Raw genomic sequence first — 25,212 nt, 5'->3', positions numbered from 1 at the left:
CGAGGGAGACCCACAACCCCTTCTAGTCATTGTTTTCTTTTCGACAAGGATCGAATGGAAAACATCCGTATCATTTCACTTATTTGATAGAAATAATAGAGTTTATTTTTAAAAAACTCCTTACAACGCAAATAGCGGTTTTTTTTAGAAGTAGAGGAGTTACATAGTGCAAATAAGAGGAAGACAAAACTGGAGTCACATCAGCTTTGCCAATAACGGATTTATTGAAATGTAAAAACACCAATAGTAATTTACTATGATAAACATATCACTCTGAAACAATTCATGAAATTTTTAAATAAATTCTTGGAGCACCAAATAAATTTCCAAAAAAACTGAATATAAAAATCATGCTATTTGTAACCGGACAATACTTATATATTGCATTTATAACTATTTATAATACAGAGTACTACGCTTATGAATTTAAAAATTTTCAATTCATACATTATAGAAATAAAAATATTATTCAATGGGAATTGTGGTAAGGGATGAGGTAAAATCGAAAGCATGCATTTTTATTCCAACCTTCTATTTTCACACCATTTAATTAAAATTAAATGGAGAGCACTGATCATGAAAATTCGCTACACAGCCAATAGATTCATTTCACTGGAAACACATGTGCTCCATTCAACACTATTTTCTCATAACTTAATGTCGAAATGATTTAGAACTAAATCATCGACGAAAAAATATAAGAGAAAATTAACAAATGCACCGTTATGCTCTCTTCTTTAAGGGGCAACGTACTTCCTAGGTTACAACGAATTAGCGGATTGCGCCCGCCCATTGGCACACTGATAATATTGGAAAATCTTTTCACCGGCTTACGCTCAAATATGACTGATACGATAATGTGAGCTCGATACACGACAAAAAATATCGTAGGAGATCAGTAAATTCATTAAAAGTAATGACAATTAGAATTTGGCCATTTATCTAAACTCTGTCATGAAATAGTCCTTTTTCACAGAAAGTGGAAACCACTTATCTTGACCGTTATTTCTACCTGAGATTCACGCATTATTTGAGGCATAGGTCATCATGTCACGTTTCACGAGATTATACGGCTACAAAAATCGTCTACGCTTCCCCACTATCCATTCCTGTGGGACCAGGTGTCAGAACGGACCGGGTTGAATTTCTGGCGCTGACGTGGGAAACCTAGGTTTTATCAAAAGTTACAAAAATTGGACAGTCCCACAGACGACATTATGATGGTACGGCTATTTTTAACACTTATTTAACTTCAATTTGGGGCATTTTTATTTCTGACAGGCGAGGAACAACTGCGGTTTTCGTGATATTTCACGCAAAAGAACAGATTTGACATTCAAAGATTGTGCTCTAATTTTTTCCAGAGACTACTGTTGAATTTAAATTCTAGGGGATTTTATAATTTCCAGATTGCGAGCGTGAAAGAACTTTGCCAGTTTTTCTATTCCTGTTTGAAACTAAATTATTCTATTTACACGAAACAGAGAAAGACTTTAGGCCTTTTGGGACAAATGTTGAGAGGCAATCGCTGTTTTAACCAAGGGTATTAACAGTGGATGCGTGCTTGAATGGCCCATATTCATGTCTCTGAACTGTATTATGCATATGAATTCATAAGGTTGGATTTCATGTTCTAACTAGAAGCAAATCTTTTAAATGCTTAGGGGCTGATTTTTATGATGTTAAGGATAAGAGGGACTCGCATGCTGTTTTAACTTGTGAGACGATAACCAGCTACCAGCAGCAGCAAGGCCAGGCACCACGACACACAGTGGCCTAATGAACGTTTGAACGCCGCAGTACAGAAATGTGGGCTCATAGTTCAAATCCATGTGAGCCCACTGCACGCCCCACTCGCCATGAAATACTTCTCTCGCAATGTCATACATTTTAATATTTCGCATTAAGTCACACATAGATAAGGGAAAGATTTTACTACCATGAACGGGTGATTTGCTCGTGCCAATGGCCGAGATCAAGGTGGGCTCCATACCGATCTATCGAACGCCTACATTTTTTAGGGGCAATGCGTAATCCAGTCAGTCCAATCAGGATAAAGAATAGCCTCGACAACAGCCAACCTTTTAGGAGGAGACGGCACTTAAAAGAAAATGATTCTGTATTGATTAACCACCAAAAATCGGGTTTCACTTTTGGCGTTTTTATCTTCAAAATATCTCCGTTTGCAAGCTTTAATTTGATGCAGTTGCAGTGTAAACTTGTTTCAGCTTTTCTTGAAACAATTACAGGTTTCTATTATAGGTGTTTTCTCCCTTATTGGTAAGGCTGTATTCAGTTAAAATCCACATCCATATCCATTCTAATATCCATAAATATTGGAAAACTATGACTAAGAGTATTAATAGGGAAATTGGTCCAAGTATAGCAATTTCCGGGCTAAAAAAAACAAATATTTTGAGCAAGAGAGTTGCCATATTACGATCCTCACCATCTTGTTAACGATGGCTTAGGGATAATTCGCATTCATTAAAAAAAGCGAAGTTTTTCGTATGATTAATGAGTGACTTGTTTAAATACATTTTCGTTAGTATTATGATATAAAAATTATAAAAGCATGGCACATAAAGTCGCAACTTAATTGGATTCATTAGCGCGCAATGTAATAAAGTTGACTCTGATGTCAGAATAAAAAAACGCAAAGTAAGTTAATCACTTTTATCGCTTAGTTTATTTATATTAAACAAACAGCAAAGGTAATCTTCTTGCACCTTAATTATCCATAATTTTGGATTAATGCGACCAGGGTTTAAGTTTTCTATTTTTTGAGGGACAAATGTGATTACATAAGTTAATGTATTTCTACATTTCATTCACTGATCCCTTGAAACATCATTTCCATAAAGAGAATGAAACAAAATTTCTAAAACAATTTCTACCTTTATCATGGACTTCCCCAGCATGGGGCAAGGGGGGGGGAGCTGCCCCCCTAGAAGCAAAATTCGCAAAAGTCTTTGAGCAAAATCAGTACGGAATTGAAACGAAAGTATTCGACAAATTTTCTTTAAACCCACGAAAAATGATATGTATTAGTTTACGATATATAACTATGATAAAACAATTTTTTCAAGGATATAGTCTCATAAAATAATAAATCGTTGTCATAATTTTCTAAAATGTTGGTTTCATTCACCTTTTTCATGCTAAAATGCTACAACTTGGCTTGCACCCCCCATTCTCCCCTACATCCTGGGTACGCCCTTGACATTTATAACAGTCAATAACGGATATTATTGAAGTGGAACATAAATAGCAAGATATGAAACAACTACTTAGATTTTACGGCATGAGTGATTTATTAAGGAAACCAAATTGCTACATAATGGACCCCACATTTCCTCCTCCACTTGTCGAGATGTCGGCATTAGAGCAAAGCATAGGATTAGTTAAATTTTATAGGCCATTATCAATAGGCTTTTGTTTGCAGAGGCCACTGGCCTTTAATGGTGAATATTTCCGAATGCAATACTAGTTCCATACGGTAATAAAACGTTATTTGTGAATTACATAGTTTTATTCCTTATGTCTCTGGTTCTAAAATCACTGGTGACATTACTTGATGACGTATTCGAGAAAATAGATGAAAACAGGATCAAAACTTCATCAGTGACGTTTTAGAGATTAAAGAAGAACCTTAGAGTCTATTGATAAGTAAGAAATATCAAGAGAAGATAAGATAAGTCAAAATTCATTAGGCGCCATTTATATGTATGCGCAGAAATTTCATGAAAATTTGTTCTGTAAACTCTGTAATTAAATTCATTCTAGAAGGTAGCACGAAGATCATAGGCAGCCTTAAAGCAATAATTTTGAGGACAATTCAAAACTGAGATTTATATGTTTTGTTATATCACAGGATGATTTACAAAATCAAATTTTATAATTCGAATCTTTTTTGAATGCCAATTGAGCTTTCTTTCTTATAAAACTAAGCCCTTTTTGCCAATGATTGATCAAATATAGTATGCGTCAGCCAATAAAAGTGCGAAAACTATTTTAATTCGAACGCTAAAACCATGATCTTCTGCATCCGAATTTTAACGTTGAATGAAATTTAATGGGCGAAAATGTCAAAGTAAAATCGCACTTCCCTTATAAATAGTAACTGCTATTGGTAAATGAACAATGAAGTACATATAAATAAACCATCGCCATTGAAATTTCAAGGTGAATTTGAAAGTTTCTTTGTAAAGTTCTACACAGGATTATCAATTTATCCTGCCTAAGGAACCATTGACATTTAAAGCAATGGTGAAAATATTTTTGAAAACTAACTTTGAAAACTAATTTTTGAAAAGCACAAAGGTGCCAATGCTTTGAGCAATCTCAAGAATATACGAATAAAATTTTATAAGTAATTAGAATAACTGAATAAAAGCTATAAATCATAATTAATATGTATCAAGCACTGGTAACTTATATATTTAAAATGAATATTTATTTTACTCGTTTAGATATGAATGAAATTCACAGAATAAAATCAGAAAACTTTTAGAGCAAAAATATCTTGAAAAAGATATCATTTCATTATTCTCCATAGAAATTTTATTTTGCGGCCCAGATTTTGGCTGTTTTGCAATTTCCATGGTATTAAAAATGGATTTAAAGTAATTGAAACCTTGTTAGGAAAATGACATTTACCAATAATATTATTACAAAAGTGATTTCATTTGCAATTTATGAAAAGCACAAAGGTGCCAATGCTTTGAGCAATCTCAAGAATATACGAATAAAATTTTATAATTTAAATAACAGCCTGAACACGTTACATCAATTTGTGATATGCATTCCGTTGTCCACATCCCTTAACTTTCCTGAATTGGTTTTTACAAGGTTCAAATATCCATCACTTTAATTAGGAGAAAACGTGTTTGAATTCTCTCAGTTGTGTATTCAATACGCTATCAAGTCGAATTACATATTTTTAGATAATCAGTTCCTTTTTTTTCAACCAAAGTGCAGGGTGGGCCGTTTCACATTACGATCGTATTTATTATGGGCAAAATATAAGTGTATCACGCATAACTTTTGGGAAATTAGTTATAACTATGTCAAAATTAAAAAACAAAAGAATTTTTCCCCACAATGTCAATTGCTATTGCTGCCAGTGCTTTAGTAGTGTGAGGTAAAATGACTCTAAAGGTGCCAAAATTAATTTTTGTTGGAAAGTCGTGATTACTTTTTGGTTATTTTGCCAAATTGATTCTTAACCTTTTCTAACCCAGAGCTGCTTCTGTGAGATGTTAAATTTCAAGATTTCTCATTTTTTAAATGAGAAAATTTTCTACTCAGTCATTATTATTATGTCAGATACATATTATGCCATTAAACTTTACAGCACAAAAGAACACGTAGTTTAAATCTTTCCTGAATAGACCTGAAAATGCATTCATTTTTTATGTTTCTCAGAAGCAGCATTGGGTTATAATAGGTTAAAATGGGAGTTTGACCTCGTAGGGTAAAAAATTTCAGTCTGAACCTTTTCAAACCAATTCAACGGATTGTTACCTTTCATGCACGCATTATAAATGCCACACGCAAGATTAGGTAGGGAAAAAGTATCTCATTGTTAGCACAAATACGGCTCCGGGAATATGAGATGGATCCCTTGGCGAAGTTGGATACTGGGCTCTTCACCGTGGTTTTGAGTTACGTGCGATAGGGAGAGGTCTTCCACCCTTCCCTTTGGATCCGCCGTCCCTCCATTATACTGCTCTATCCTTCCACGCAAGGGGACTGTATGCGACGGAGATTCTCACTTCACGCGAATCGGGGAATCACGTACCGAAAGTCTCGCCTGTCGCCACTTTGCGCCCATTGAGATTTCTCCGTTCCCCGGAGGAGATCAACGGCTGGAAAATTTCGTGTCGCGGGAAGTCCCGGAAGCGAGTCACGTGGTATTCGCCGGCGCTCGAATTTTATTTTACTGTTGCAAAATCTGTGCAAAAATCGTGTCTGCGGCGGAGAGGAGAAGGGATGCTGCGTCACACTCGGATGGAAGGTAAAATTCGTTTGCACTCCACGAAATCTCTCTCACATAACCACCAGTGATTCTCCTCTTCGTCACAATGACGAGATACTACATCTCCTTTCGCTTTTGCTCTGTTGCTTCATGGTAATAGTAATAGAACAGATTTTACTGTTTATTAAAGTGATTATTAGCAATGGAAGAGCAACATTTTTCATCAGAGTTTGACAAATATGCACTTCTTAGTGAGGATAATAGTATTTTAGCAATGAATGAGATGATTTGTGTGGTGGGTGTTTAATACAGAAGTGCTTTAAACAAACTACTAGGATTCTGTGGAGAACACTGCCTGTTCCTAATTATTTTCTGGTAATTAAAATTTATAATTTTTTACCCCTCCTTGAGATGAGAATTTTTCCAATTAATGAAATGATTTGTGTGTAAGGTGTCTTATATATTTTCGCGACCAAAAGTCGTAATTTTTTGGGAATGTATACATAAAGTTAGCCCTAATAGTTTGAGTGAAATATGCCTTGGGTGTTATTAATAACAACCGCAGAGAGCAAAACGTACTGTTTCAAGATCGGTTGTACGACGTACCTACAACCGATCTTGGTACGTACGGTCAGAGAGGAGTACGGTACGGTGTACGGTCATACTGGTACCACCACCACAATGCTGGTTCAACCTTTTTCAACATATGCACCATGCTGGAAATTCTATACTGGAACATTATACGAATATTACTTGTTAATGATTTTTGGAAGACTCCGGTAAAGACTCTTCATGTCAACTTCAGAGATTAGAACAGTATTCAGATGCAAGATAGAGCTGAAATTAAGGCATGAGAGTTGCGCTGAAAAGTCAAGGGCAGAAGAAATTAAATTTGGGGTCGCTGAAGCAGGAAGAATCTCTTATAACCCATACAAATAACTGAACCCATAAATTCTAGGCCCAACCGACATGGAAGGGTTTATAAGTAGAAAATGTGACTCAATGATGTCCCCGTACATTCACGAATGAATTTTATTTAACATTTTGTCCGGTTAAATGTTTCATTGGAGATGACACTGATCATTAAAATCAGCAAAATTAATGAGAAAACAATGATATTTTTTGATAAATGGAATCTGTAAGGCTCTTTCATTTTTCTCGAGATCCATTTTCATCCTATTTTAGGTTATATATATTTCTTATGTTAGAAGAAGACCTTAAGGTACAAAAAATGATTTTACGATTATTTATATCGTGCTTCATTAAGCTGCATGTATAACTGCAATGCATAGAAAAAAACTGACTCAGTGAAACAAAGCGATTAATTTATGGCAATTTCCAATTAATTTAATTCGTTGAATGATAGAGAAATATGTATATCTGCCGTAAATTTTATATAAAAAATTATCCATAGAAAGAAGCAGTATAACAGTGCGGTGGAAGTCAGCTTTCGAATACTTTATTCACAACAACACTTATATGTATTATAAATACTCTATCACTAAGGATGCCAGTACATTCTGTTGTACTATAACCATGTTAATGTGGCATAATTTCACTCATACCTCCTGGATTCAGCATACCACTACATTTACGGAAAGGAGTACATCTAAAACTAATCTAGTAATCTCAATTCTGCTTTTCTCTCAAAGAGAATTAGAGCTGTGATTCAAGGCCATTGTTAATAAACTGCAATAATAGAACATATTTCAAAGTCACCATTCAATTTTTAGTAAAAAAAATTCTCTCTCATTTGCTATTAATATAAGGTAATGTAATCATTTATTCATACAGCGTGTTGAGATATATTTTCAAGTAAAACATTCGCTCAGCCGTGTTAAGTGCTCAATAAAGCATAAACCTGCCTTAAACGAAATACATGTATGCCTGTGCCTATGTACAATACCATTTCATTGCTCCATCTTACGGTCATTGCTCGAAGGATTTAATACGCGTCGAATAATATAATGCCAGACATTTCTATGTGGATAAAAATACTACCACAATGGTGAACCACATTAAAATAAAACGCATGAAATAAGCAATGCATCGGCTTTGATTAGGTAAGTAGTTATGTGGACATACTTCTTTTTCCAAACAAATGCATGATTTACATATTTACGTGCACAGAGCACACGTTTTTGCTCTTTATTTAATAGGGAAAAACTTCGATATCTGTTTGATATTTTTTTAGAACGGAACGCAAAGCATTAATAGAAGCCATGCGATAGCACTAGAATTCAGAATAGCCGAGTTCCTCCCGTTTAGGGTGAAGTGGGGTATAGACCGTAGCGACGGCAAATTTGTTCCTCAGCAAACTAAATTCATTCGTTTGCGTTTCAAAGTTTCTGCCACTCCAAGGAACATTTTCAGAGCAGTTTCTAGGTAGTTCCAAGGGGATACTGTGGCAAACACAATACGAGAGAATGACAATCGTCACCTCAGAGCAAACAATTACACTTTCAACCGCTTGCTATTACAACACCGAAAGGGTTCACATTTGTGGAAAAGACGCTTACTACAGAGAATCCAAACATTCACGCCGGACGAAAGGCCACCCATTGTTTTGTTTCCAGTCGAGCTTCTAGGTTGGAAATGGACATTAAGTTTACCCTAGTTCGCTAAGAGGGGCCCTTAAGAAGTTTGCCATGTGACTGGAGGTCTGGAAGGTTGTAGACCTTAAGTAGAGATAGTAAAGAAAATATTCCATTTCAAGTAGGTATACAGTTATTCTCGAGGAGTTCTGACATTCATGACTCAAAACACATAATAGTTAACAACTTCTTGACTATATTAAAAAATACGGCTTTATGGGTGACTTTTTTGACACCAAAATCAAAACGAAGTACTTTATAACAAGCAAAAAAGAAAAAATCCTTTTTATGCCTTCGGAAACATCAATCCCAAAATCCAGAAAGCGTGAGGTGGCCTAAAGGAAGAAAATGTCTCTGACTCTGACAGATAGACACACAGATCAGGCTAATGCTGGAGTGAGCTCTACCCTCACCTAACCATAGAAAACTTGGGTTTTGGATCATGAGAGAGTGATGACAGTTAGCATACTCAATAAATGTATTTTTTTCTCTGCATGCTATCACTCATTCAGTGATTCAAACGGATATTTGCTTGCAGATACCATTCTCAATAAATGTTTTTTAAATGAGCAATACGAGCAAATAAGCGAAAAAATACCACCGAATTCAACAAAAGAAATTTATTTGTCATTTATTGACAGCACCAGTCCTGTATAAACAGTGTATGATGGTAGCTTCAAAACGATTTCACAAGGAGTACTTTTACATTCCACCATTCTTAAAGGGTTTTCTGTTGTATTGTAATTGCATACGAGTGGAATAAAGTTATATTATTATTAACAAAATATTCTTGGTGTTCGATCCGACTGTAGCAAACATGACAAATATACGTCCTAGTAATTCGAAAGAAGTGCTTATGATGAGTTGTGAGATAATAACGGAATATAGCAATACGGGGAAACAAAAGTAAACGAGTATTAGTATACTAAAAAAAGTTTTATTCCCATTTATAGCAAACCGAATCGTATCTTCATGAAAAAATTGAATAGAAATTATTTCTGTTTGGAATTAGTTCACGTGAAACAGAAAAGATTCAATTGGAAGCTGAAAATATATCAATTCCTCCGATGAATGAAATGCTCTGAAATTGAATTAAATAACTAGAAAACATTTGAATGGATTCGCAGAACTACCAGAGCTCTATTAAATGACAGGAATTGAGGCCGTTCATTTTTTGTGGTGAATAGCTGAAGAAGTAGCAGAGGATTGGGGGAGAGGCAACTGATGATATATAAATAAATATACCAATTTAGAGTTGCGAAAACTTGATATGCAGTTTCAGTATATGCTCTACCATGGAAGGGAAGTTTTCTTGAGTAAGTCAATGCCACCGAGATCTTCGATAAAAGCACAGATAGGTACAATAAAGCGCTCTAATATTCACAATAGGGTGGTTTCCTATTATTTTTTATTGCCTTAATCGAAAGATTATTACTCCTGGAGTACGTATTTCACGCTTTTAGATTTTTAAATGACAATATCTATTTTTCGCGATTAAATGAAAAGTGAAAATTTTCAAGCGCGCGAAAACGCGACGCTCAAGTATGAATGCCGGGAAATATCTCCGTACGTCGTATTTCTGGTTCCCCCTCCCGCCCGGTGAGGTGACCTTGAGGCGAGGCTTAGCGCTGATACGTCGCAGGCTGCCAGCGGGTAGCCGAGTACCTTGCTGAATGGTAGCGCTTGGCTTAAAAAAGGTTTATTAATACCTTATCAAACGAAGAAAACTTTCCGACCTTAGCCAGTTTTAGTAGGTGATTATTAAGACATGTTTCCCTGAGCTCTGTGCCTCATGCATGCATTGGTAACCTCAGACGATGTATAACTCCTATCCTCTCGTGTAGAATCTAGGTCCCTGTGACGTCACGTGGAGTGGAATCGCATGGGCGCCAATCTGGCCTTTTTCAAATGAGGATAAAATTTGATCCTTGCCATTCGTCTAAACCGGTATTTCAAAAACCAAATAATTTGTGTATTATGAATACACTAATGGTGGGTAACGAATCGCAATCAATGCCTTTCGTTTTCTTTGATGAAGGAAACTACCCTATTACAACTATGCTAAGTAACATAAGCATGGACCGGATGATTAAGCGAAAGCTTTGAGACACGTATAGTCAAGACATTAACACTTTGAGTGCGGACCGCTAATTTCTAAGCCCTACTGAAAAATCCAGCCATTTCTACTAAATTCGCATTTTTTTTTTAAACATTAGCATCAAAAATATATTTATATCAATGTGTATTTCAATAAAAATGGACTTTGCTCTCCTTTATGAATAAGCTGAATAATATGTATTGCTATCTTTTAATTATATATTTTAATAATGAAAACCTACCTCATTTTGAAAAATAAAAAAGTTGCAACAAACAATGTACCGCCATAAAATGCATGATCTTTTTTATTACGCTCCATTTGAACTATTTAAACCGTGCAAATCATAAAAAAAGCATTGTTCCAAGCAAATCATTCAAAATCCTGGATGACAAAAAGGGTCACTGCACCCTCAACGAACGGTTCTTTCCGCGAAAGAATTTTCACACAAAGTAGGCTGAGAAAAGGGTGTCGGTAGCCAGAGAGGACTTTTCGTCCTCAAGACATTGAAAGAACTCTTTCTCCGTCGAGCAGTTGATTTTTGAAATAACAGAACCGCTATGAAGTAAACTGGAAAAGTACCACGGGCGAAATATTACAGCTTCACGCAAACAAAGTCATTAAAATAGAAAGACGTAACATTACGTCCATGGCAATCTTCAGAAAGATTAACAGGACGTAATATTACGCCCATGGCACGCAAAGTGTTAATAAATTGTAGACAGTGCAAAATAATTTTTATTACTATATTCTATTTGCCCTGACATGCGATTACAAAACGAATCCTTACGATAAGTACACTTTCGAATGGATTACAAGAATTTTCAGAGCTCTGTGTAATGTCAAAAATACAGTATTTCGAGAAGCCACCTCTTGCTCGGTATGAGTTTGTGACGTCATTAACTTATGTGCGAAAGGGTTGAGGCCGTCGCTTATTTCGCAGCGAATAACACGAGAAGTAGGCGTTAGAACGAAAAAAATCGGAAAAATATGGGTGCATGTATTATTCAAGCTCTATCACTATGAGAAATAAAAGACAATCGGAATATAAGGCCATTGGTTCCCGACGCAACAATCAACGAAAAGAAATATTCCATCGCTAGTAGGCAGTTATTTTCGAGGATTCTGACATTTATGAATCAAAGAAAATATTAGATAACAACTTTTTGGCCATATTAAAAAAATACGGCTTTATTAGTAACATATTTCGACTCGGAAATACAAAACATCTGATAGGATGCGAAACAGAAAAAAATATCACGCGTTATGCCTTCGGACAGCTCAATCACAAAATCCTCGAAACGTGAGATGGCCCACGGAAAGAAAACGGCTCTGACTCTGAGAGATATTCACACGCCTTAGGTTATTGCTGGAGTGAGCTCTACCCTAACATAACTAGAACAAACTTTGTTTTGAATCACTGAGTGAGCGATAGTATACAGAGAAGAAAAACATTTATTGAGCATGCAAATAGCAAACTCAATAAATATTTTTCAAATTAGCAATTATTCTTGGCGTTGACGCAAATAGCAAATACATTAATATAAGTCCTAATAATTCAAGAAAAAGTGCTTATTATAAGTGGTGAGACAACAAAAGAATTTAGAAAAATGAGGAATTAAAGTATACGAATATTAATATTATTAAAAGATGAGAATTTTCTCGATGCCACCGAGGACTGATATAAGCACAGATAGGTATAATGCAACGTTCTATGATTTTTCGGGTGAAACTATATTTGGTCCCATATCCCTTATGATGAAGCGAAAGCATTAAGTCAAGTTCTGTCATGACGTTAATAAATTGTACGACAGTACAAATTCAAAAAGTTTTACTATATTCTGTTTGCCCAGTTATGAAATAGCAAAACTAATCCTAACAATAACAAAACATTTAAATGGATTTTAAGAAACTTCAAAGATCCATGCTATGATTAATTACAGTATTTGCATTTTGTAAGGCCGACTCCTGCTCGGTATGAGGTCGTGACGTCATCAACTTTTCTGCGAAAGTGACGACGGATTTTTTAAACTCTATCACAATGAACAACAAAAGACAATCGGTTTACGAGACCATTGCTTCCCGACGCTACAACGAACGGTACCAGATTTTTGGACACCTCTTCCCCGACCGCGAGGAAAGTTAAAGCAACGGACTCATTAGGAAGTGGCAGTGAAGGAGTGGGAGGGAAGGATGAAGCAACATGGAGGGGGGTGTGGAGGATGACTTAGAAGAACAGGGGCGTTGACTCACGGTAGAGAGAGAGAGAGAGAGAGAGAGAGAGAGAGGTCGCGAGGAAGGAAGGGAGGAAATTAATAATTAATAGGGCTTCAAGTGCACGTCCTCGGAACCATTTTGGGAACGTTTTGGGAGAGTTTAAACTTAATGAAACGGCCCGCCTCACGCGGTATAAAATATGGAAACGATTTTTTTCCTCAAAGGAAGGCTGCAAGGAAGAGAAGGACGTGGTGGAAGGGTTACGCGGGGAGAAGGAAAAGGGGTTGGTCGAGAGAGAAAGATAGAAAAAAAGGTGGGAACAAAAGAGGGGGAGGATGCGTCCTTATTAAAAAGGGGGCGAGGGAGTTTTAGGGTCCGGATTCTGGGGGATGAGGGTATGGGTGGAGGGGAGTGAGAAATATTCGCGACGCAGTCCATAGGGAGCCTGTTATTTGAAAAGGGGTCTTACGGAGGGGCGTCTGTATTTGGGCGGATATTATTTAGACAGTGAGGGGTTATCCCACCGCCGACTCAGTTGGTTTAATAAATTTAAAATTGAGCCCAGAACCTAGAGTTTATTTTTTTAACGTTGACCAAAGTGACGGCTTGAGTAGGAATATAAATTCATAGTCGGCCCCGCTGCAAGTGCAACGTCGCGGTGAACCTCGCAGTTTGACGTTCTATCATAAAACTACGAGACTAGACTCGCGGTAATATTGACGGTATTACTACAGAGTGCAGCAAGACCTCAGTAGTATTACCCGTTTCAGCCTACAATGATACGCTAAGATAAATTTAGACTGGGAATTTCATTTGTCAGGGAAGGAGTTCCATTTGCTTTAAGACCCGTGGTTATACAGCCACGGGTGCTTTTTGGTATGAAAAGAACTGGGCATTGCTACCCAGTCTACATACCCAATTTTGGATCATGAATAATTCACCTTATGACACAGGGCCTTGTCAACGTAGCCAACTGCTTTGAACACATTGTGCTATTTCGTAGAAAAAAATTCCTGGTGAAAATATTTTTCCAAAAAAACCAACAATCTGCCAGAAAACGATGCTTCAGTTCTACCAGGCAAAACTCTGGTACGAACAGTCACCTTTTACATAAGTTAGAATGATGGAATGCAAAGAATTTCTTGGGAGGTTAAGAATATGTGAATCATGTGAATGAACTTTATGAAACCTTATCGCATGCTTCCCGCCGGGTCAGAGTCAAATTTTAATAAAGACGGCAAACTGCCACAAAAATGCTAATATTAAATCGATGAACCGCTAAGAGACTTAAAATCAAAAGGAACGAACCCCAATGACGTTGTACTCAATATCTACGGAAGTAAAACCCTATTCTCTGTGATTCTGGATCACCATCTCCATCTCCTGATTCTTGCCTTATTAATCACTCTATATTCGCATTATTTCACTTCATTCTTGTTCAAATAGCGCTTAAAATGGGTTGGTGGTTCCCGAATGAGTTGCGCGCAATTTATAATTACGTAGGAAAAAATTTGGGAATACTCAAGAGAAAGATTCTTTTCCACCGCAAAATTGCCTTTACGTATGATTCTCATGATAGAATCTTAAAGAAAATGTAAGCTCAACAACACTGATTTTGCTTTATGTCGTATATGAAAGAACATAAAAGCAATGCCAGCCTGGATAAAGCTAGGATGTCCTTTCAGCTACCAGCCGTATTTCGAGGTTTAAGCAACTGGATCCTACAATGCAGTGTATTACTCGAATATGTAAACTCTTCCCATTATATAAAATCTCGCCTGGTTGCAGAAACCGTGTTTTAGTAAAATTGGCCAAAATAAAACACTTCAAACAGTTCAAATTCTATATGAAATTTCCATAGAACTCCTCGCGCAAAAGTATAACTGGAAGAGAACGCCGAAAGATTTTCATAAATCAGCTAGAGCATAAAAAAAAACATTTTTTGACTGTATATTCCACATAATGGTGACATAAAGTTTGATATAAAAACAGCAAAAAATTATACCTCTTCCTGAACAAAAATGGGATCCACCAACCAAGGCGGTTTTGGAGACTTGGCAAGTAGAACAGGTGAATGGGATGAAGGCGTGCGTTGGAAGAGTTGGAGAATTTTGATTGACCGAAACAGGCGAGAACTGTTTGAATGCGAGACAGTTTTTTTCCATGCAAAATGGTTGAATACCTCGCTATTTAACGTCACGGCGAGAAATGAAAAAAAAACAAGAGAAATTTGAAGTGGAGACCGAGAAAGAAGAGTATTGGCGCGAGAGAAGTAGACAAATGCATTGGTGCGGAAAAAGTGGTAGCTTGGGACAAAAAAAAACCAACAGAAATTGAGAAGGAAAAAACCGGGAAGAGATGGGTGGAAGGGAGTTTGGGCCTTGTAGCGCTTCGCCATGAAAACAATGAAAGCGCGATAAAAGGATGGGCGTATTGGAGGGACAGCGTTGGCAGAGATTTTATCACATCTCAGGCTGTAGAGGGCTTGATGAAGGGGGTAGGAGTGGAGGACGGAGAAATAGTGTGGTATGGGGTAGCAGCGCCCTCCGGGCGAATAAATTGGACTCATTATCGGGAAAAGTGCTGAAGTTTTCGTTAATGTGACGACTGTGAAAAGGATTTTTCACCACTCTGGCTCTTGAATGAGGAGCGACGCAGAATTATCTCGCAGGAGCGCTTTATTTCTTGACATTTCGAGGGTTTCAAAAATCTTCATTGTCAAGCTACGCGGTCGCAGTTGAAAATAGTGCCTCCAGTGAGCGAATGAAACCTTACTTTTTTTGGCCAATCTCCGAATTGAAAAAAATTGCAAGCTTTATGTTCTGTGACCACTTCAGGAACAAAAGCATACCAACGGTTCTTTTCACCATTACAGCTCATTTTTATAACAATAAAAATACTATAAGGAGCCATCAAGTAAAAATACTTAGCGAAAGACATGATCAGGATTTAAAAAAATCACTTTTTCTGTAAATTGATAATTATATTTTCCAAACTGTACAAAGTGATTCTTGCATGCATATCAATAAAAAAATGACTGGGTCTTTAAATAAAAGTACTAAGTGAAAGACATTGAAAAGGATAGAAAACAAGTATTATAGAAGATGGTGAAGTATATTTTGAAACCGTTAGAGAGTGATCCAAACATGCAATATAGAGTCAAAATGGAAAAAAATCCAGTTCAGCTAACTAAGTTAAGTAGTAAGAGTCCATTGAAAAACCTCATAGAAAACCAAGGACATGACAAATTATGTCAGATTATAATTAGCTGCATTTAATAATCTTTAGTTTACTATATTTTAATATTTAATAGTTTTTTAGTTTGAGATTAATTTGATCAAATAAATAAAACTTATTACTCATATAATTTGACCATCATGTGGTCACTGAATCGTAAAATAAATGTCGTTCGTTTTTGTACTACTATTTTGTTAACTGGAAATGTGGTTATTATTATGGTCATTGTTATAAATAGGGTAAAGCGCGGTATTAACGTTATTATTATTACTAGAATTTTATTTTTTATTACCGATTTTTTACACTAAATTATTATATAAAGAAGTGCATGAAATCGACCGAAGAATTTTCTCATATTTTTATGTGATAATTTTATATAATAGTACGGAAAAAATAGTAAATCAAGATTGAGAGGGTAGCTATATTCATTACAAATTTTAATTGAAAAACTGATATCTATAGGAAAAAAGTGAGAACGAGAAGCAGAAAGTTGCCATTGTCTTATTTTTTAACTGAAAATGAATGCGTTCAAATTTAACGCAGGCTCTTAATAAAATAAAACTCATAATAAATTAAGCAAATTTTGTGCGCAATTAGTATATCCATCGCTTGTAAAAATAAAGGCTTCAATGTATCAATAATACTAGATAAGTTCTATTTCATCTGTTTTTATCGTTATTTTTTTGTCTAATACCGTGGCAGTTAGATAGAGATGCACTCTATTTGCCAGCGAATTTATATAGCTTAAGGCAAATTTCTACCTATATTATAGACATATTATTTCAATTTACTATTCCCATTTTATCATCAAGCACTATATTCTGCAATTTTCAGAGTGAACCCTTACACTAGTTTTGACAGCCATTCTAATATCCCAACGCCACCGTACGTTATTTTACCAAATTTCGGGCTTGATAAAGCCTGAAGAGGTTCAGCATAGACTGTACAATACACTTAATTTATTCAAAATGTATAAAGTAACTGCTATAAAGAACAAGCTGAGAGATATTAATTATCCTGAGATTCGAACGTAAAATATAGGTTCAAAGTTAAATATCACTTTTAATTGCATGGATGTTCTGAAATGATGGAGAGTGAATACATTTTCGATAAAATGGACCTCACTCATGAGTTTTCTTTGATGTAAAGATGAAAATGACCATAGAATTTAATACATACGAATAGTAATGTCAAGATGCTTCATCTTCTAGTTCGAGGAGGTCATTCATCCGAATTGAGAAATATGTCCACATTTCATAACGCTTCAGCCGACCGTACAATTGTATAGCGGTAAAGCCGGCGTCATAGACCATCAAAGACGGACATAATACTGCTCAATTGAAGTAGAAGCTAATTCAGAGAAGGGGCAAAGGCATTCGCTGCGACGTCCATGGGATGAACGTACTTTTCCCTTTTGGTCTAACGCACTGGTCTACTCCTCTCCCTTTGGGGGCAGGACGCATGGCATCCCTTTGAACCCAATCTATTGAATCACGTCCCTATCATATTCACTGAGGGAGGCGGGGGATTACCGATCTGAGCGATATTTCCATCGATTATTGATGCAACATGCGCTAAGCTAAGACTCGCGATTTTATTGTATGCCCTCTTGTCCAAGGTATATTTAAAGTGATTATAATGATGATTTCTTTCATATAAATGACAGAAATTTCTGATATAATGATTGATAAAAAAAAATTACCAATCTGAAACCAAAGTTTCCTAATTTTACGTGCAAATATTTTTATTTCACAACGATTTTTAACGGAAAAAAATACATATTGATCCCTTATAGCATATATTATATTTTCGATTTCCTTCGAATGTGTATTTATTATTAGGATTTTTTCAGATTAGTTGTGGATGCATTTTAGGCACAAATAGCGTTGTAATTTATGACATAGGTATTCATGTAACTAACCCTTGCGATAACGACTTCAAGAGGTCAAAGTTTATCAATAATATTTTTTCTAAAAGCAACAAAAAACCGACATAAATGACATACTTAGACAAAAATAAACTGTTCCAATCCTCCTCTTTGTTCGGTATCTCAGGAACCACCTCACACTTCTTAGCATTCCTTATTATTCTTTTTTACAATTCATTCCAGTGTAAGATTTGCGTGAGCTATATCACTGCATTCCTACTAATTATTATCCTATCATTCACCAGGATGACTTACGTAATCCTAAATTGTCATGCAAAAAGTATTTTATTATTAGGAAAAAACAAACTAACCACTAAGAGACACTAAATTATCCTGAGTTTCGAACGTAAAAATAGGCTCAACGGTTATTACTAGAACCGCTGAACTTTCCAACCCCACCAAAACCGCGGCATGGGACTTTTTTGTCCCATTGACAAAATACGTTGATCCTGTCATGTTTAAGTATAATTGACGGTTTATTTGTGGTTTGCGTGAACAAAACACGTGTTTAGGTAATGTTTAAAACGTTTTATTAAGTATAACTAGTTATACAGTAAACTTATTTCGACGTGTTGGTTGCAAGCTCAGACCTGCAGACGCGCCGGGCAGAGGTGACGCGGCCGGCGCTGCGTGAGTAGACGGCCGGCGTAGCGCACAGATTATTCCCTTCTGCGCTTCTAACTGGCAGAATAACGGTATCTGTGCATCGATCCCCTTCGTAATAAACTGTTATTATGCTAAATACAAAATAAGTGTACAAAAAAACTGAAATTGTATGTTTTCCCCATATGGGAACAAAAAGTCCCATCCCGCGGTTCTAGGTAAATCGTAGTTTTTCTCGCGAACCAAACATTGTACAATATTTTCAATATGACCATTTGAAAGAGCATAAAAAATGAGCAAATTTCAGTACATTTCAAAGGGATCAAACCACTAGTACATGAATGGCAAACATTTGCAAAGGGCAATGGGACAAATAAGTCCCGTCCGCGGTTCTAGTGTTAAATATCCCTTTAAACTAAATGGATTTCCAGAAATGATAGATTGAAAATATATTTTCAAGGGAATTGTTAGTAATGGACCGCATAGTTCATCCGTGACCCTCGATAACATCCTAATGGATACTATAGCCATAGTTTTGTGCAAAAAAATGCGATGAGCAAATTACTTCTCATCTTCTAATTCCTTAAAATATGTATTTATTATTAGGATTATTTCGCATTAGTTATGGATGCGTTTTAGACCTTACCATTAACACAGGTGATTTTTCCGTATCTACCCCCAAGCACATGACTGTATGTTTCATCCGCGATAACATCCTCATGGGGACAGCATAACCCGTATATCCGCCATTCAGATTCCAATGTCGCAAACACGACCGTAACGAAGGCAGATGACCGACCCTCATCCTTACACTTCGCGCACGCAGTCTTGTCGACCGGCAGGAACGGAAGGGGGAGGGGAAGGAAACAGACAGGCGAGGGGGGGGGGGAGTAGTTCGAAAGCTCACCGGGGAAGAGATTTGCAATCAGCGTCACGTGAGATGCATAGGTTTGCTTTGGGAGTGGGGGGGGGGGGGGGGGGGAAGGGAGGCAAGAGATTGCGCTCATAGCGGTGTCAAATCTGGGCTGGAAGGGGGAGACGCTGTCTGTGTGTAATCGCATTCAAGAACCTCCCTCCCTCTCGCCCCACGGGACATCGTCGCCGAGCGCTGATGTAATCCTTGTCCGTCAGCGGTCCACTTAATCGGCCTGATGGCTGCTTGCGCGGTGGCCGGTCGTGGATCAGCCTTCCCTCCACTGGACGTAATCCAGTGTCGGCGGATAGTCGTCCCACCGTACGCCGCCAACCATCTCCCGTTACACTCCACCATGTCTAGTCCACAGTTGTAGTTATTTTCACTTCTAGCCTCCACTCAGTACTTGAAGCATGAGTTAAGTTTTGTAACTCATGTAACAGAGTTACAAAAACTCCTGCGTACTGCTGAAATAGAAACATCATGACCAGAATGGCCAATGGCTGTTGGAGTAATATAATAGTTATAGGAGTACATTAATTGAAAGTGTAATGTAGTATTATTTCAAAACTAGAATTTTTGTGAGTACAGCAGCTTTTTATGCCATCAATAGCTTTTTTAGAATTTCACGTTACATAGATAAACATGAAAAAAGTGGTATTCAAAGAAAATCATTAAAATTTCCTAGTAGGTATACAAAAGTGACATGACCAGGACTCTCCGAAAAAATGAATCGTTCAAACTTTTCCTGTCGTCTCTCAGTTACATTACTTCGTTCATCGGTAAATGCGGTTCCTCTTAGCAACATGGTTCGGAATAAGGTTCGATGCAACAGCACTCTTGGAATAAATTACAAAAATTTATAACATTGCTGCTTTAGAACACCAAGAACAACAGAAAACTGTTTACGCATTCCAAATTAATGAGTGAATAGAAAAAATAGGTATTCATTTCACCTGTACTGAACATAACCAATTATTAAATTTGTATTTAACTTCATGTAACCGTAAATGCACCTCTTTCTTTAATTTTTCGATCCAATTAAGATGTAGGCATGAGGTTTTATATACTTTCAATTAAGTGTATTAAACAAAATATTATTCTAAAATTTTAACATAAAGACCTTATTTCCTGTAAATTACTAATAAGTAGGACTTATAGCACTTAACCGTGCATAAAAATAAATTGACACTTACTAGAAAACTAGTTTTGATCATTATTAGCTCAATGGATCAGCTACAATCTGTGTATCAAACGTGTTTGAGCCGCATAGTTATTTTTCTTTGAATCCCACAGGGTAGTTGACACGGATGGGAAGGCTTTCTTTTTCATCCACCGCGCCCCCTGCTGGATGTATTTCATTGTCGGCGGTTAGGATTCCTTCACAGCAGTGGCGGACACAGAAAAAACTCAAGGGGGGGCGCAACACATCTTGAGTTGTCTTTACTTTTATCGTAATAAAAGATGATCAAGTCACAGGCAAAGTATATGAAAATTTTATTTAAAGTGATTATAAACATGTAAAAGACAATGCCATCTTGATATAAAAAGTTACAATTGTGGTTTTGCAATGTTCGGCTATACAGGCGGACCCGCAAGGGGGGGGGGGGCGCGCGCCCCCTGCGCCCCCCATCTGTATCCGCCACTGCTTCACAGCTCTGCGTTTCGAAAGCAAATGAAAGGCGAAAAGCGTCAGCTACTAAAAATCGTCCCGCCAGAATATCTTCTTATGATTTCGAGCCAAACGCACAATGCATATGTTGTTTTGGGAATTTTCACGATATTTCATTTCTCAAAATATTCCTCTTAACTATTAAGCACATTGTAAGTTTATGTGGCGGCCATAGAGCCGCTCATGTATATGGTGATGGCACTTACTTAGGCATTATTATGACCTTTAAGTTTTATTACCTAACTCGTGATATATGAAAAAAATACACCCAGTGAATATAAGTAAAGTGAAAAGTAATCAGGAGCATTTATTTATGATAACTGTTATTCAAACAGATTGTCTCTGCCAAGTTATCTAAATAGCTTCAACTGAGCAGATCATGAGGGCCCAATTATAAATTATAAATTGGCATTTAAACGACCGTAGTCACCAGCAAGGAGCTCTCACACTGTATTTAGCTTGTGAAACAATTGGTTTCTATATGTTATGCTAATCTATGCTCCTCAGTGATTGTAATCTAATCTATGGTTTACATTTGTCTTATGTTTACGAAAGATATGAAATATTTATGTTTAAACTTCAAAATAATGGTGAATACTGAAATCAATAGCATTTTTTACTCCCATTAGAGCTAATCTTGCATATTTGTATGCCTAAGCTTCCCATAAACAGACACCAATTCGAAATCGTCGGCGCACTGCCGCCTTCACGCAGAGAAAATCCGACATGTTCAATTTTTCTTCGACGACGCAGAGAGCTGGTGACATGACGTCATCAATGCTCTATGATGAGCTGTGATTGGCTCGCGAGCCGCGTCGTCAACGCAACGCCGAACTGTGAAGGCTCTCTTAAGCGTACCACAACACTCACTTACCCATCTTCCGTTGAATTCTTCCTCCGTAGTTTCACTTCCAGGCTCCTTACTAGAATGCTAAAAAAATGGCGATCCTCATATTTTACATGTCTCCTATCAATTCAATGGCCAATGGCAAGAAGAATAATTTGATTAATATTAGCTATAGCCATGCCCCAATTATTTTGAGAATTATTGCGATTTTTATGTAATACCTTCATGGTAAGCGACGGATGGGCAGTAGGTACTTCTTTTTCATTTGACCTCTGCTGGACACTATCCCCTGTCGGTGGTAAGGCGTACCAATAACCTCCCTCTCCTATGTTTTATAATTTTAAGTAGCCTCGTGATAATAAGGTACCGCACGACAAAACTCCCATTTTTCATTGAAATAATGACATTTTCCTATCCCACACTGCCATGAATTTAAATTTACGGTAAAATTCATAAATTTGTGATCCTACATTTTGTGTTTCTAAATCAGATTGCTCTTTCAAGATGAAAATTAGGGAGATATTGCAATGCGACTCGATTCCCGGCGATAAACAGTATTTTGTATCTAATATTTTGTGCGTAGAAAAAGATAAAACAATTCCCAAAAAATCGGAACACAAATTAGCACCAGTCTTAGTATACATTGACTCATTTAGCGCCTTCTCGAACATGAGCACGTCTCATTAATCTGGAACATGCTGCGGCTAAAGCTGTCTCCACACCCCTTTACCCGTCGGTGAACCGACGAGCGCCCACGGCCTTATCAGCAAAAAATGTTACCAAAAAGAAAAAAAAAACACCATTTCCCTCAGCGGCGGGTGACATGTGACAGAGAACCGGCGAGAAGACTTGTCTAAGGGGTGGAGAAGCGTGGGGGGCTAATTTAAGTCGCCTTTAGTTCAGGGCACATCGAGGAAATATGTGCGGGGAAAAAGAGACTAGGAATAGAGAAGCGATGGAACAAAAGATGAAAGAAAAATCTAGTCAACGAAAGTAATATATTAGATAGGTCACTCATTTTTATACCATGTCATTGAGTCAGGCTTTCAAAAGCCGAAATTTGTTGGACGCGCTGAGATTCAAAACACATAATATGAAATTCAATTTTATCAGAAGTGTTAGCTTAAAAACAATTTTTTCGATGTGATGCAGAAATTGTTTAAGTATTTGATCAAGGTACACGCCACGAGAATAAGTCAGAGGAATTACTTCTTACACTATTTTCATCACTCAGTTATTCAAAGGTAGCGTAAATTTCATCCGAGCAGATTATTTTGGCTTGCGTTAGTAACTAAATATGCCTCATAATGTAGTAAGTAACGATGGCAAGTTTCATTTTTATCCTGATAACTTTCACGATTATCTCACATATGTTCTTATACAAATTACACTCATCTTTAAGCTACAAGATTTGTACACAAGTATGCACACATGAACATCTCCATGATATCCATTTAAAAAATCGGATTAAAAAAATAATAATTTACACTTTAAGTAGAATCGATTATTTGATTGAAAGGTGATAAATAACAATGAGAGGAGCATACTCTGTAATTTTCAATTAAATGGCAATTGTAGAAATATGAAAACGACTGCTTCGAATGCTTGATATTCCCTGGTTTTATACACGACTATGTTGGTGATAGCACAGTCTACATTGGCAAATTTTTTTTCAATTCAGAAACGTTACTTATTGCTGTTCTGCCGGATTCTTCGGGCATAATAAGAAACACAACATATTATAACAAAAGCTTCTTCTTTCCTAAATATTAAGAACATGTTCTTTTAATAATAGCCATATGAAGCTGGTACTGGCTGAGGTTATTTTAAAAATCAGTGAAGAAGAACGGCTATATTTATTTAAAATAATTGCGAGCTTAAACAAAGCATTGTCATGTACTTTTTGGTATAATTCGTTGTCTGCCTTGTGATTTCGTGGAACCGACTTAGTATAATGAAAGTAAAAAACTATGTAATTACACATGAATTTACTAAAGAACGGCCTAGGTTTCAACGTGCGACGCGTTTCACGGAGCCATAAGACTAATATGAAATGTTTAATGCATGCAATTGTAGAAAACTGTAATTTCGTCTTACTTTTATCGAATTTTCCTCGACCAGTCTGAACAAATGTTCGCATCTAACCTCCGTGTGGGGCGATTGGACATTCACGCACATAACTTAATAAAGGAGAAACGGGGTGGAAAATTGGGGTAGGATGTTTCATTGGAGAATTAATGTTAACAATTTTTTTTATAATGTGGTACAAAACACTTTGTGAAGCAAAGTGAAAAACATTAAGTTTTCCTCTACACTATTTTAAAAACACGTGAAAAATAGGACATTTTAATTAATAGTCAACTAGAACTTATAAAAATTATCATTTGAATTAAAACTTTCGCTTCATCGTATTTTTAGAATGATAATTTTTATTATAGAATGATTTAAATTCAGGCATTTTAAAACAATAACGCGACAGTAGCAAAAAACTTCAGTCAATTTGTCAAAAGATGGGAAAATGTTTTGAGACCGTTTTATATTAAATTGGCAAACGTCTCCAGCATTAAATAAGTTATTTAGAAATAAAATTAATTCTGTATTTTTGATACTGCTTATTCTATATATGGAAATGTAGTCATTATTTCCACATTTAAATGTGAAAAAATATTATTTTTGGCCTGCTCTTTTCGATTTCAGCCTGCTGTGCCACGTGCGTCGTGCGACGTCGAAATTCAGGTCGTACTTTAATAAATTCATGTGGAATAACAAATTTTTATTTAAAATTTCATTATGTATACTATTTAGATATATTCATAGGAAACGATTAGCTTATTTGTATTTGAATTGAGCACTCTAAGCCCTCGTAGCGGTATAACGGGAAATTCCATCGCTACCTCAAGGCTACTAAATAAAGTAGTAGGCCACGGATTTTAGCCATGAAGCGAGGCTAATTGCGTCATGGCCATATTTAGAGTAAAGGCTGAGATTCCGTCTCCCGTCGTGAGGGAAACGTCTGCCGGTTGATGGAAAAGTGTTGTCGGTCTCTTCAGAGGCCGGCAGAATCTTTCCTTTCTTTCCCCGAAACGGATTTATCTATTCTCGCACCTCCCTCTGTTGCCGACAGCTC

Source organism: Ischnura elegans, chromosome 4 (genome assembly GCF_921293095.1).
Source record: "Ischnura elegans chromosome 4, ioIscEleg1.1, whole genome shotgun sequence".
Taxonomy (NCBI): domain Eukaryota; kingdom Metazoa; phylum Arthropoda; class Insecta; order Odonata; family Coenagrionidae; genus Ischnura; species Ischnura elegans.
This window is presented reverse-complemented; position numbering follows the sequence as displayed.